The following is a 14,995-nucleotide window of genomic DNA, read 5'->3' as shown; positions in this document are numbered from 1 at the left end:
CATTGTGCTATGCTGGCACAACACATTTTTGAACATGGCACAGGTTCTCCTTGCATGCCTTACTATTTAAGGATTGCAAGATACCAGAGACTTTTTGCCTGAAAAGTATAAAAACAGTACTTATTTTTCTGGTTTTCTCTATCCTTTACTTGTTCACATTCCAATTACTGAAATTTGGATACTTCCTACAAACTATACTATTGTGTCTGAAGTGCATACCTCTCAAAGCTTTAACATACAAATTACAAGGCAGGGCACCTGATTTTTCCTCTTTCCTATAAGCCTCCATATGAAAGTAATATGGTATGAAATCCAACAATGATTTCATGTTCTGTAGTAGTAAAAATACATTTTTTTAACATAAAGTATCCTGAAAACTTTGTAAAACAGGCTCTCTCTTCAAAACAGAACACCAGGTTTTGTCAAGTGTTTTAGCTTGAAAAATACAGTACCAGCATTGTAAGAAACTTCCTCCTTTCAAGCTCACCAAACAGGCAGTTTCAAAGAGCACACACGGTAATTATGCAATGAGTAACTAAAACCGAAATTCAAAGCAAGCACCTCTGTTTATATTAGAAATGGTAGTGAATTGTACTCCGGATTTAAAGCTGACAAACTGAGAAAACCGTGAACTATGCCACTACTTTTCATGTATTTTTCTCCAGGTCAACCTTGAACACCCAGAGTACTATGTTAGGTTAGGTTATATTTTCTTCTTTATTAACTCTATTTCTGTTACTGATGTCAATGAGCTCCAGTGTTCTGAATTGAGGCACTTACCTGATCAGTGAGTTCCGAGTTCTTTAGTCTTGGCAAGGACAGGAATCGTGGTGCTTGGGTGCTAGTCTAATGCCTGTGCAGTTATCTAAGCAAGCTCCTTGGGAGCTGTAGGCCAGATTTTTTTAAAGGTGTCTAGATGCCTAAGAATATGATAGAAATAAAGTAGATCTATAGGGATCCTGCAGTCTTTGAAAATGAAACTAGTGATGGGATTACTCTGTCCAAATCAACATGTCTACGTATAAGCTAGTTTTCTGGGCTTTCCTTATAGTCAACACAGAAAGGCAATTCTAGATTGTCATTCCTCTCACCCTAGGGCATTTTCTTTGCAATACTTTAGATGAATCATGTTCTAGAAGTGCCCATTTCAGTCCATTGACCCTCAGAGGTTCCTAGCTAAGACATAGATGTTCACAGTGTAAGCCATCTAGGTGAACTGCATCTCACCCTTGGTGCCTGCTTGCATCTCTCAATGTAAAAGAAAATCTACAAATCATCCCACTGTTTACAGATTCTTAAATTCTGACTCTTCATGTACTTAGCAAAAATTGTTGCTACCCTCCAGCTTCCATAGTTAGATTACTATCTGAATCAGGTTTAAAAATTATTTTAAAAATTAGGTTTAAAAATTAAAGGTTTAAAAATTATTACAGCAACACGTAAACACATTCTTGACATCAAGTATTGCAAAAAGCATTCTTTCCTAGCAGGCTGCTGCCATTCATATGTAAAAGGGCATACTGTGCTATTAAAAGAAAAATTTCCCAAATGAAAGCCACAAATTGGAAAAGAAGCCTATAAAATAAAAGTGCATCATGTTTTGTCTGTTTTTGAAGGATGGCCAGATTAAACCATTAAATGGGGATCTTGTTGCATAAAGTCTGCAGAATTCAACCACGAAGCCACTACACCAAGAATGTTGTGCCAAACAAAACATATCAAGACTAGTTATGCTCAATAAAATCTCTAAATCAAATGAATGTTCTTCATCCTTAGAACACTTCCTGATGTCAGGGAAAATACATATGAGTTTGCTTAGATATGGGGAAGCCTTTTGGTGCCAATCTATTCATTAAAAAAAAGAGTCAAAATTCAAGCTAGAAAAAAATAAAGGCCAGGTAATTTTTAATCCAGATTAGGAGATTTTTAGTAAGTAAATTTGTATCAGCCGAGGTACGCATAGGATTAAGGGCTACTGTAGTGGGCCCAGAATCTCCTTAGTTTCTGATGAAACTTGGAGGGAGGGATGTAGGAATTATGAGCAGTACGACTTAATAGTTTGTATGAATATACATATAAAAGTGTGTGTGTAAGGTTTGAGGAGAAGCCATATAGGCTCAAACTTGAGAAAGGAGTCAGGTAATCTTCACGTAATGACGATTCAGTACTTCAGGTAATGCCATGACCTATAACAGAAGTACATTGTATGTTTTCAAAAGACAAGCATGTGCTATTTCTCCAATACAAACACATGCAACTGAGAGTGCAAGAAAACCATTTTATAGGTATAACACTGTGGTGGGTTGACCCTGGCAAGCAGCCAAGCACCCACACAGCTGCTCGCTTGCTCCCCCCGACCAGCAGGATCGGGGAGACAACAGGAAGAGCAAAAGCAAGAAAATTCATGGATTGAGAAAAAGACAGTTTAGTAAATGAAGGAAAGATAAAAAACAAGTGATGCAAAGGTAATCAATCACCACCTCCCACAAGCAGACTGATACTCAGCCAGCCTCTGAGCAACAGCCACCCTGGAAAACATAAAAACCCCAAACAACACTTTCTTCTGCTACACCAGCTTTATTGCTGAGCATGACATTACATGGTATGGAATATCCCTTTGGCCAGTTTGGGTCAGCTGTCCTGGCTGTGTCCCCTTCCAATTTCTTGCCTGATCTCAGCCTACTCACTGTGGGATTGGACAGAGTGGGAAAAAGAAAAAGCCTTGACACTGTGCAAGGACTATTTAGTAACAGACAAAATGTTGGTGTGTTATCAATACTGTTTTAGTCACAAATCCAAAATACAGCACCATACTGTCTACTAACAAGAAAGTTAACTCCATCCCAGCCAGATCCAGTACAAACATTAAAACAGTTAAATGGCAGAATGTGTAATGCATTCAAATAATTTCTCTCTATAGTAATTGTATCCAGTTGCATTACTTTTACCAGTAATCATTACTATGTGTCATATGATATGCTTCGCTCAAAAGGACTCTGGTTTCCTTCAGTGCATTCCAGTTTCTCTACAGCTTCAATCCTAGGAAAAACTTATTCAAAATACTGCTTTGTGATACACAAGCCTACACAATCCTGGTTGAAGGATTTCTGCCAATTACCTAAACTGTAATGAATAAAAGAATGTATTGCATTAAGTGCATAACTGTCTTTCCTTGGTCTGCTTCAGAAACACATTATGACAGTAACATTGTCCTCATTTGGAGAGGAAACAGATCTCATTATTCACCTCTTTGTAAACTTCCTATTCCTGGCAGTCAGATAGCTGACCTTCCTACCTAAGCAAGGTGTTAAAACGGTTAACAGATTTGTTGAAAGTGAATGGTGACAGAGAGCCTATGCTTAACATAATCCTCTTCAGAAAGCTATTTGCTGTTCTAGCAACAGTAACCAAGGTTGTTGTGTCAAATCAGGTTCTTGATTATCTTTGCATAGTTTTATGTATCATCATAGGTCCAATAACAAACTGATGATAAAATAGCTTTGTTAAACAAAATGAATTTTATTAGACATTTCATGCCTCCCCCCAAACCTAACACACACATGCTGTCTTTTTCTGTACTGACTTAACTATTTAGAAATCACAGACTTTGAGGGTGATTACATTTTCCGTTTGGGAAAGAAATAATTAAAGACTGACTGTACTTATAAAATCATTGTGCTTGATTCTATAACCAGCCCTTTTAAACTTCTTCTCATGGTAGTATTCTTACTGAACCTAATAAGCTTTCATAGGCAAGAATTTGGAAGACCAGGCTTCACTAGGTGAATAGTGTTTACATGCACAGTACAAAGATCTATTAGCAATACTTAAAAATCTTCAAAGAGCTAGTGGCCAAAACACACTAAGTTTTACAAGCACCTATGAAATAAAGACTACTACTGTAATTTATGGATGAAACTGCTGATAAGCAGGGAGATCAAGCTGGTTTACTCAAGCTAAATTTAATGGTATGGCAGTGAACATCCTTAGCCAGACCATTATGAAAAAAAGCTGGAATAGCATTCTTGCATATGAAAACCTGAAGAAATGTAATAGTCAATCTGAGGAACATCTCTCATGTCTTTCTCAAGAAAAATGATGAAAAGGCTTGTGGAGAATAGTATAATTTCTGCATGGTGCTGGGAACAAAATTCCCACAAGAATTTTAAAGTTTTGACTTCTTTTGCCTTCATCTTGGAATGGAAAATAGGAATTATGTAAACGTTTATGAACCAAAAATCTGAAGAAAAAAGATTAGGATCTGATGTGTTAAAACTTTCAAATTAGACTATTTATCTGGTTATCCATCCACATGTTTATGTGTGTTGTGTTTACAATGGTTTCTCATCAAATAGTCATTTTGACCTGAAAATCCAAATATTTTCTGAAGAAATCTATGGTCAAGTTTCTATGAGAAATCTTCAGATTCAAAATGAAAATTATACAGTGAGGAGGAAAAATTCGCTATTTTAATACAAATCAAATTTTGTCCATCAGAGATTTGCAATGGACATTTCATAAATGGCATGATGAAGGCTGCTGCATTTCACCTGCACCTGCTTGCAACAAATGATCTTCTGTGAGCATAGATTATATAAGTTATTCAGAGTTTAGTAAAATTTATACAGTTGTAAGCATATCTTATTATATCTGCAAACCCCATAAACTAAACTGCTCTCTTGAAAGCACAGTTCCTGGGATTCATGAACTTAATCATACACATAGTTTGCACATGACATACAGAATCTTCATGTAAACTAATACAGCATATTTAAAAAATATGTTAAAATCAAGAAATTTAATTTGAAAATAATCTCTGTAAGTATACAATGCACAGTTTAGTAATGAAGTAAGTCAGATAGCTCTTCAAGGAAGATTCATTAGAAAAACTGATGGACATAACTGGCTTGAATGCCTTTTGTTTCCAGAACATTACAAACTACAAACTTCTGTAAGTAGTTACTAATTCTATAAGTAAGAGTCTATTTTAGATTGTCCATGTCAAATGCTGGTTTGCTTTACTCCACAGAAAATATCATAGCTGAGGTTAAGGTTTTATTTTGCAGTTGCCATTTTGAGAAAAAAAATTGTATTTTAATCAGAAAGCAACAAGAATATTTTCCCCTATCACCCCAAATGTATATTCTGGCATCTTAAGCTTGTCCTTGCCTCTACTCGCATTCTACCAGAGGAAAAAAAATAGTCTGGAAAAGTTATTTCACTTTATTTGCTGCTTCTCAAAAATCAGGAGAGGTAAAGCAATATTGGTAATAAATTAATTTTTCCTGAAGTATACACGTGCATTTAGTGGCTCTCATGTAGTCCTAGACAACTAGAAAACTAGAAGAAACACTTGGACCTGTTGTTATCTCCCTTTTGTATGTGGAGGGGAACTAATTCAAATGACTTCCAGTAGGAAGAATTGCTTGCACATTTTCTGCAAACTTCCATCACTCTGTATGAGGTGGTATTGTGATCTAATTCATCGTCTGGTCATACCTTCACCATCTCTTGCCACCATATTCTAAACTTTACATGACTGCAATACTTCTTTTGATTCCTGAGTGAAGGCATTTATGTGTAAATCAGCCCTCTAAGGAATCCATAGATATTGCAGTGTTTTAAAATCCAGTTCTTGTCCCATTATTCCAATACAATAACTTCCCTGCTGTTACTTTAAACATTGTAAATAATTTCACTTCTTTTATAGTAACTGGAAACTTACGCAATTTTGTGGCTTAATATTGCATATGTAAATATAGGTTAATTGAAATTGCCGACTAATAAATGTTCCTAATATAATATTCATAAACCCAGGATATTTCATACAAATATTTGGTTGCATATGAGACATGCAAATTAAATTTGCTTTGAATTAAATAAAAAATAAAGATGCTTTCATTTTATTGCATTAGGCTTAAAATGTCATACTAGACCTTGGAAAAGTGAATGAATTTGCACAGCAAGAATAAGGCAACTATGAATATCAGAATACGCATAATCATATTGCTCTTCTTCAGTCTTATTAACAGTTTATACTATTAAAAAAAAATCTCTAGATAAGAAACTGCAATGGTTGGTAGTTAGAGGCAAAACACAATCATGTTTTTCCTGTCAACATTCCTAAAAATGTTTCTATATCAGTGTGTATCAGTTGTGTTGAAAGTTATGTCTTGCTTGTGCTGTATTGCTGCTTACAGGTTCTAAAAGGCAGCAGGTGTGACATGGGACTAGTAAATTTGCTAGTCAAAATAAGAACTATTTTAAAAATAAGAATATAACCTCATGAAAATGTAAGCCCACTGCACTCTTTTTTATACTGTACACTTTGCAAGAAACCCTGTTGCACGGCAATCATCAGGCAGCTTTGCCACTAAGTGAAAAAAGCCACTAACACTCTAAACACTAAAAGTGCGCTAAGACTTCAGGCAGCCTTTTCACCATTGCCTGCAGGCTGTGTCGTGGGTAACTGCCTCTGTCCTTCTCCGCACTGACAGCCCCAGGTGACAGAGCTCAGGCGGACTTTCCCCAAAAGTACTGGCTGAAATACCTGGACTAATAAGACATTAACCAGACTGCTGAAATGGTGAATTTGGAGGGAAAAAAAAAGAAGTATAAAGTGTAGTAATATTTTTGTCAATAGGGTGCTAAGTCTAAAGCAGAATGACAGCTGTGACATAGCTTTATGTATTGTTGCCCAACTGTTTCTCACATCACATTAGCCTGCTAATGTATAAAAGGGTGATGGAGTTTGTACAATATTAATGTAATTATGAAAAACCTGAAAATGATCTGCTGCTGATCTTGAAAGCAGACAGATATCTGTGAACCAAGAACTCTTGGTTTTAGAAAAACTCTCGGTGCCCTGTGAATGGGTCACCGTATTTGGTGGGTAAGTACCTTTGGGGAACCAGCCTTTGGTGTCTGCACTGGCACGTGCAACGTGGCTGTCTGTGAGTGTGCAATAGCACAATACTTCTCCTGGCCATAGACCCATCAACGTTTCTTGTCCATAGCCATTGACAAAGTGGTGAAGAAGTTGTATGTGATTTCTCTTTTCTGTGAGATGCTTTCCGTTACTGAATTCTCTGAAACGGAAGTGTTGCTGGCTCTCAGGCCACAGAGAAAATTAGCCTTACATCTGTAAAGACATGAGGGTTGTGTCTGTGTACACAAACCTTTTTCACGTCCATCTTCCCAAATAGCCTGACTTTTTTCTTAATGCACATGGCTTTGAGATGTCAGCAATCTGCCAAAAGCTGAAGAACTTGACCAGGGCAACTTCAGTTAGCGAACTGGTCAGCATGTGTTTCCAATATGTATGCTATTGGCTTAATTAGGTTTAATTAACAAGTGTTTATGTCTGTTGTAGGGGACAACGGCTATCTAGTGAAGGCTTATTTATTGGCAACATATGGCATTCTGGTGAATGATTGCCAGAATAACTGTAATGAAGCACTTAAAAGAACTTGTTCAGTTCAGACTTCTGGAATACTAAAAATGTTTTTTGGATGTCTGCATAGTCCGGGAGGTGCCTCTTAGATCAGTTCTTTGAAAACGGACCTGGTGCTCCTTTCAGCACCTTATGACCTGAGGGAATGGGAAGTGGGAAGAAACTTTCATAGTATTAAATTAATCAAGCAAAAATTTGCATATAAAACAAGAGAGACGCCAGAAAGCATAACTAATAGTAGTCTTCTAAAAAATTACTAAAATTCCTTCTCTATATCCTAACACTGTTATGTATGCCCTAGACTTTACAGTGATAACCAAAGAAGTAGGATCTCCATTTCAAATGACCCTGAAATTTAGCATGAAGTAACTTGTAAAGTATGTCACAGTTAGAAATGTATACTGCTCATGGACTCTATACAACCACAGATACTAACTCTAGTCAAAAGATTTGCCTCTAAAATTTATCTAAGAAAAAAAATAGGCACATCCCACATAATAACAGACGCTGGTCTAAGCAAACACAGATTTTGTAATATAATGCTTTTTAATGGGATTGGCCAGTAAAAGCACCAAATTCAGAACAACAGTTTGCCATTAAAGTTAATCTTCTGATCCAGGGTCAATGCTGACTGCATTTCTGTCTGGATTTTACCTAGGAGCTCATTGCCAGTTTAACTGCCTCAGAATAAAAATCTTTACTATTCCATGGAATTATCTTGAATTTTGCTGGAAACAATGGGGGTGTTAGCCCTCATCAAAGCTTTTTTATTACATCTTTGAATTCTTGCTCTCAGGCCTGTACTTGCAAACCAGCAATGGAAAAACAGTCACACCAGTTCTGGCACCTCTGTGGCATAAAGTGGCATGCAAACTGAATTTACAGGCTCCTGAGGAGGTTGTCTTATAAATGGAAATTTCCAGGAGCAATTCTTCATTCTGGCTTAGTCTTCTTGCTGTCAGCCACATCCTTGATATTACTAAGAGAAATCTACACCATGCCTTTCCTCACCCCTCACAGAAAGAGAGATGCATCTCTTGTCCATAGGCAGCTGCCACAGCTCCTCTCTCCCTGGGTCGGCAAAGTATGTGGTCTGTCTCTGTGGCTCTCAGGCACAGGAAGATTTTTGCATGTAGTCCATAGGGTCAGGACCTTTGCCCACCCATGCACTACACAGCTAAATTTACTTGCTCTCCTTTTCAAACTTCTGCAAGCTTTAGCTTGGCCCCAGCCTAGGTAAGGGGCCAGCATCTTTCCCTCTTAAAGATTAAAACTTCCATATATCCTGTTTCCCTAAGGCCATGTTGGCAGTTCTGCAGTTCAGCAGCAGGTATCATACTTCTGAGCTTACTCTTAAGAGGTTTAGAGGGAATCTGACCACATCCTCATGTGCATACACAGGTTTGAAAAACTGCAGTTAAAACTTTTTACAATGAAAAAAGCTTGTAGCTTATTTCATGCTGGTTGTGTTTTAAACTCTATCACCAAGGCTATTCTTACCTCTAATTTGAACACAATTCAATGTAATGGTGTTAAATGAAACTGTCTCTTCAGATTATATTTTACTATTGATTCACTCTCCTATATTTAGATTTTTTTTGTTTGTCCCCTTGAACAGTTCTTTCAGAGTTGCTCTTTGCTTCACAAATACAGAACTTTGCATTCATCTTTCCTAGAAATAAAGAAAAAGTCTTCAAGAAGTTCTTTAACAAAAAGCTTTGCCCTTCATTGAGTCAATGCCATTTTACACATAAAAAGATGCAAGTGGCGTAAACATTTGTCGGAATTCAAGAAAACAGATACTTACAAAGATAGGTTTTGATTGTAAGAGGAAGGAGGATGATTATTGCTGTCTTGCCAGGTTAGCAGGCAGATTAACTTCCCAGCTGTATTCATACAGTTGCCTATAATTTTTTCCTCTCAGATCAATGATGGTGTTCCCATATGTTTTCTACTTAACTACATTGGGCAGCTCCTATATACAAAGAGCAGTCTTCACCTGTGGAGTTTAACAAAGATCCTGCAGTATAAAATAATAACACATATGATGAAGCACTTCAGATAACCAGCAAGTATCTGTAGGAGGCAATTAATAAATACAAACTTTGTGGGGGAAAAAAAGAGTTCTGTATTCTTAAATTGTAATCGCTATCCTTTATTTTTACAGAACATAACATGTCACAGTCCTAAACTAGATGAACTTAGTACTAGGGTCTACTTCAAAGTGAATACTTACTATTTTTTTCTGCCCTCTCTTTACATTGTTTTTCTGCTTTACAGATAATCCCACTAAAACTAGGGCAGCTATTTAAAAATAATAGCTTAATTCAACACAAAGAAGGGTAACGAAACTGACTCAGTATATTTAATTATAGTCTACCATATTGTTATGCCACTGCCAAGAGCTAAACATTATCAAATACTGAAATGTATTTACAAGTGACAAATAAGATATCTCAGTTTTAAGGGACTGCATGGTTCAGGGGTATGGCAATAGGACACATACACCACCAGTTTAAAGATTGCTGGTTCAAGTGTGGACAAAGACAGTCATGGGATCAGAAGTCCTATGTGATTACTTCTATGGAAGTATTTTATCAGTGTATGATTTATAAAGAGATGTCACAAAACCTCTAAATTATTGAAATGTAGCCAAGACTGGCTAAAAACAGATGGCGTTTCAGTTTCTTGTTCTGAGCAAAGACTATAAAATACTCAGAGGGGGTAAAAGCTCACAAACCTGATTTTTATAATGCTGGCACTATGCTTTCAAGAGGAAAAGGAAGGAACTATTTTCCACTAATTGAAATGTTATTACTCATGCGCAGTATGTAGGACAGAGTTGATTTTAAAACTATCACAGTCCTTCGGTGCCTTAGGAGCTAATGATTCATGTGAAGTTTACATATTCACGGCAAATGCAGCCCTAATACAACCCCATAGAAGTCAGTGACATTATACCTCTTACACCAGGTTTGATTTTAGTATGTAGCTTGTTTTAATAAGTAGACCTGCTGCTTGATTGATACTACAGTTATAAAAAAATTTAAAAAGCACTTAAGAAAGTTAAAGGATATTTTTTGAAGAAGAGTATTTTTGTCATTAACTTTGTAATTGGGCCTCCACAATTATTATTACTGAAATACTGGAAGACTTGAGGCACCATTTTGTACCCAGAAAATGGGGACATTAGACAGGTTTCCTCATCAAAGTTTTTTCTGGAGGCTCATAACAAAATGCATTTTCAAAATAACAGTTTACTGGTAATGTGGTAGACAGGAACAATTCAGCAGTTTTGTTACAACTGTTTATTTGGTGAGATGCTATGCAAACTAGAAAAGTCCTCTGAAATATATTCTTATTTGTGGAAGGGTAAGAGACATCTTCTGAGAAATGCTGTTGTGGTTATGAAATAGTATTTCATCAGAAGATGCAGAAATACTTTGGGAGGTTGAACTGTAGCTAGGATTTTTTTTTAATCCACTCCAAGGAAGGCAAGGTAAAATAATATACATATAAAAATTATACTTGAAAGCAAGATTTTAACAACACTAAAGTGGAAATTCTGGTTGTCCAAAAAGTCAAGAAGCTCCAAGCCAGGTTTCTCATTGTAAGCATGATGGTATCCCTCATCATTTCTGAAGTTTGTAACTGTTTTCATTATTTATAATTGCCTAATATACACACTGAGTGAATTCTCATAACTTAATGGTTGACAAGGAAAAGAATGTGTTCCTTCCTACCCTATAACTTGCTGAACAATGTGTCACACAGGCCTTTTAGGTATGCTGGAACAAAGATGGAAAAAATGAAAGTATCCTCACATGAGTATAGCTTTGAATTATTCAGGCTAAGCCCTTTCCTGGGGGAGTACTCTCACGGCTGGTGCTCAACCAAAACAGGGTGCTATGCTGGAAAAAAGGGAGTGAAATTCCCCTCTTTCTCTCTCCCCTCTACTCCTTCAACGCACTTAAGAGACTCTGCCTTGCGCAACTGTCCAAAAAAAAAGGCTAAAAAAGGGCTGCAGGTATAGGTGCTCCATGTGAGAAATATCCCCCCACAGTCCCAAGACTAACTGATGGACTGAGATAGAAATTAAGACATAAACTGTCCTGAAATTTCCCTACTTCCTAGTTCAGGAAGCTCTGTTTTCTATCCAGTGCTCTCATGGGACCTCACCTTCCACAAGCATTGTACCGGTAGCCTGAATGAGTAACATGAAACTCTGCATTCACCAGGAAATATGAGGGACAAGTGCATAAAAACAAGGGTTGTCAAAAGTTCTAAATCCCCCCATGGACCAGGACCTCAGCTCATGGCCTGACCATATCCCTACCCAAGTCAAGAAAGGATCAAGCTGCACTACAAATAAGGCTTCAGTTTTACTTGAAGTGGGGGAAAGTGTAACTAAAAAATATTGGAACGATTTTTTAACCCAGAAGGCTCTTTAAATCATTCTCCTTCCTACATTCTTCAAAATCCCCATGGTTGTGGCCTTCATCTTAACACTAAGCACAACATTGCGCAGAAGCAAGATTAGCCTTGTCATAGTGAAAAATAACCATCTGGCAGTCCTGGTACAGTGTAACGGTGCACAACTTTGAAAGGAAACAGCTCATTTCAATTATGAACAATTAGTCTCATATGTAATGCTGTGTTACTATGTTACAATGTTACTGTGTTTAAAAAGAAGTTTAATTGTTGTCACTTTCCCTAGGAGGATCAATGACATATTTCCATAAGAAAGTGGGTGGTGACAAAACTGGAGGTGCAGGTGCAATGAAATTTAAATTTTGTCCCTCTGTTCAAAAGTCTCCTTGCCTGCAGAAAATTATAAAAAATATCTAGTATCTGCCAGAAATTCAATCCCAGGTGTCAGCTTTCTGCCTCAGAGTATTTCCATTTGCCACTCCTCTTCTGAACATGTCACACAGCAAGGCAAGCACTGATGCTGACATGACCCTGATAGGCTGACATACAAACAGAAATGAAAATTATGATGTTCAGTCTCCCGCTCATTGCCTGAATGCCCTTAAACACTCATACTATTCAGAATGAGTGTTTACTATTGAAAGTGGGTGTTTGCTCTGTATCTCTTGCATAAGACTACCATCACATTTTCTCTAATGTAAAGTGACTTTCAAAAGTTGTTTTAAACCCTGAAGAAGCAGGATTAAAATTAGGAAACTATTTCCCTTCTATACGCTGACTCAAATCAAAACTAAACAAAAGAAAAATCTCCCTAACAGTCTTAAACTAGTTCTCATAGGCCAAACAATGCAAGAGCATACCTGTGCAGATAAAAAGGAGTGATAGAAATAATAATTTAGGATTTTATTCATCAGATAGTATATTATTCATCAGATGTTGAATGTATAGGCCTTGAACTTCTGACACAGCATCTGCTACAGTAAAAGCTGGTGTTAAAAACCAACGACCTTGAGATGGGCAGAGCTTTAGTCTCCATGCAGTAGCTGACCAACTTTGTAAAATCAGCAAAAGGCAAAGTCAGAACAGACATAAGAATAATTCAGAAGCTCTTTTCCTCTCCTACTTTTTTTCCACCTAGAAATAATTCCACTCCTCCATAAAGTCTTTTAAAGATAATCCACTAATTCGATGATGATTACACACTTTTACATTTTGCCACTGGATTTCATAATATTGGTTCATCTGGACATTAATTGTGTTGTTAATTCACTTAAAGAGCTTACACAGCATTTATTCATTACATGCATTTCTGAATTGTCCATGACAGCAGGATGCAGAACTTTGGCATGCGTTTGTTTTGTGCAGTTCATGGAAAGACACTTAAGGAGAGCCTACCTTTCCCTTTTCTCTTCCTGCATTGCATCTTTCACGATGACTCAGTCTGCAAAGAAGGTAGATCAGATTTTGTTTATCTGTTAGAAAACTTCTTCCAGGAGGGATGAATGTAAAGTCTAATTTCAGATTCTGAGTCTCTGAGGCAGGAAGTGTCTTGTTTTTCCTTTCTGTTGTGTGTACCACAAAGGGATCCCAAGCCTCACCTAGGGTCGCTACAATAAGGAGAAGTTAATGATTTTCTGTGAAAGGCACATAGAAGCACAATCATATGAGCATAGATTTCTCAGCATAAAATGTCTATCATACATGTAAGAATGTTTTTTTTTACAGTATTAAACAACTTCTATTTTTAGAAAACAACAAGAGAAGCCGATACTCCAGGGACATAGTAATGCCTAAAAAATGTTCACAACCTCTGTGAATTATTATATGAATGATTCCAGTATAAATTAATATAGGCAATTGCAAACCCAAGAAAAATGGGTTCCATGTAATGGAAATGGCAAATGTGGTGCTTTAGTAATTATCTCCAAACAGAAGTCAAAATTGAGTTGCAATATTCAAAAGAAAAGTATTTAAAATAATATAATTAGGAAAAAATATTTAAGGTAAAGACAAAGCTCATCAGGAACTTTTTAGTTATTCATTTTGTATTCTGTATTGAATCATCTTCCAGTCTCAAAGACTTTTTCTTTAAGTAAATTGAACTTACTTTAAGGATCAATCAAAACTCAATTGTAATATAGCATAATGAAGTCCCATACTATGAAAGTGATACTCAGAACTGAAAGATGCATGTGGGCATTTTTGTTTGTTTAATTATTAAATACAGAATTCTCGAGGCAGACAGCTTAATCTTACGATTCGTGCAAGGATATTTTTATGATGTGGCACATGTGGAAGCAGGGGACTGGACTCGGTGATCCAGGCGGTCCCCTTCTGCCATATTCACCTACCAACCTTTCTCACTCCCCTTAGCACCATCCTCTCATCTCCTCTCCTCTCCTCTGCGCTCCTCTCCTATTCCTCCTCTGGGGTGAGTCTCAGCACAGCTGTTTTAGTGGTGGAGAGCACAGGCAGAGAATAAATGTGTCCTTATTCTTTTGTTCTGGCAGTCTGGTTACCAGCCTGCCAGACAGTCAGACTTTAGGGAAATGTCATTAGCCACCTGCTTTTACACACTCCAGAATATATATCTATACCTGTATTTTTCAGAAGTAAAGGTAACATAGATACAAAGAATATAAACAGAGACATGTTATTACTCATAAAAGGCTTTGAGCAGTAAGGAAGTTAATTCACTTTCTGTGAAGGCGGGTTTTTTTAAAAACAGCGTTTACTCATAGAAGTGGATTACTAGAAATGAGAGACAGGTAATTGTTTCTTTCAGTGGTAAACATGAATTACTACTTTGTTTCCAAAGGAGTTTCACACGCCCTGTAATAGCTGAACAGCATGTAAAATGAAATCCAAGATGGGAAAGATAGAAAAGTTGGTTGCTGATTTTAAGCTTAGTGGAGAAGACAAAGAGACAACGGAGCCATGTGTTGGCATCAGACATGCACGATGCAGGAACATTAGTCATGTAAACAAGGCAAACTGAGAGGATTAATAAGATAAATTATACCCTAGTTACCACTACCTGAAAATCTGGAAGAAAATATTCTATTTAAACAGTACGTTCCACATTCCACAAAGAAAGGATAAAAGGTGATA

The sequence above is a fragment of the Ciconia boyciana genome, chromosome 4 (assembly GCF_034638445.1).
Source record: "Ciconia boyciana chromosome 4, ASM3463844v1, whole genome shotgun sequence".
Classification (NCBI taxonomy): domain Eukaryota; kingdom Metazoa; phylum Chordata; class Aves; order Ciconiiformes; family Ciconiidae; genus Ciconia; species Ciconia boyciana.
This window is presented reverse-complemented; position numbering follows the sequence as displayed.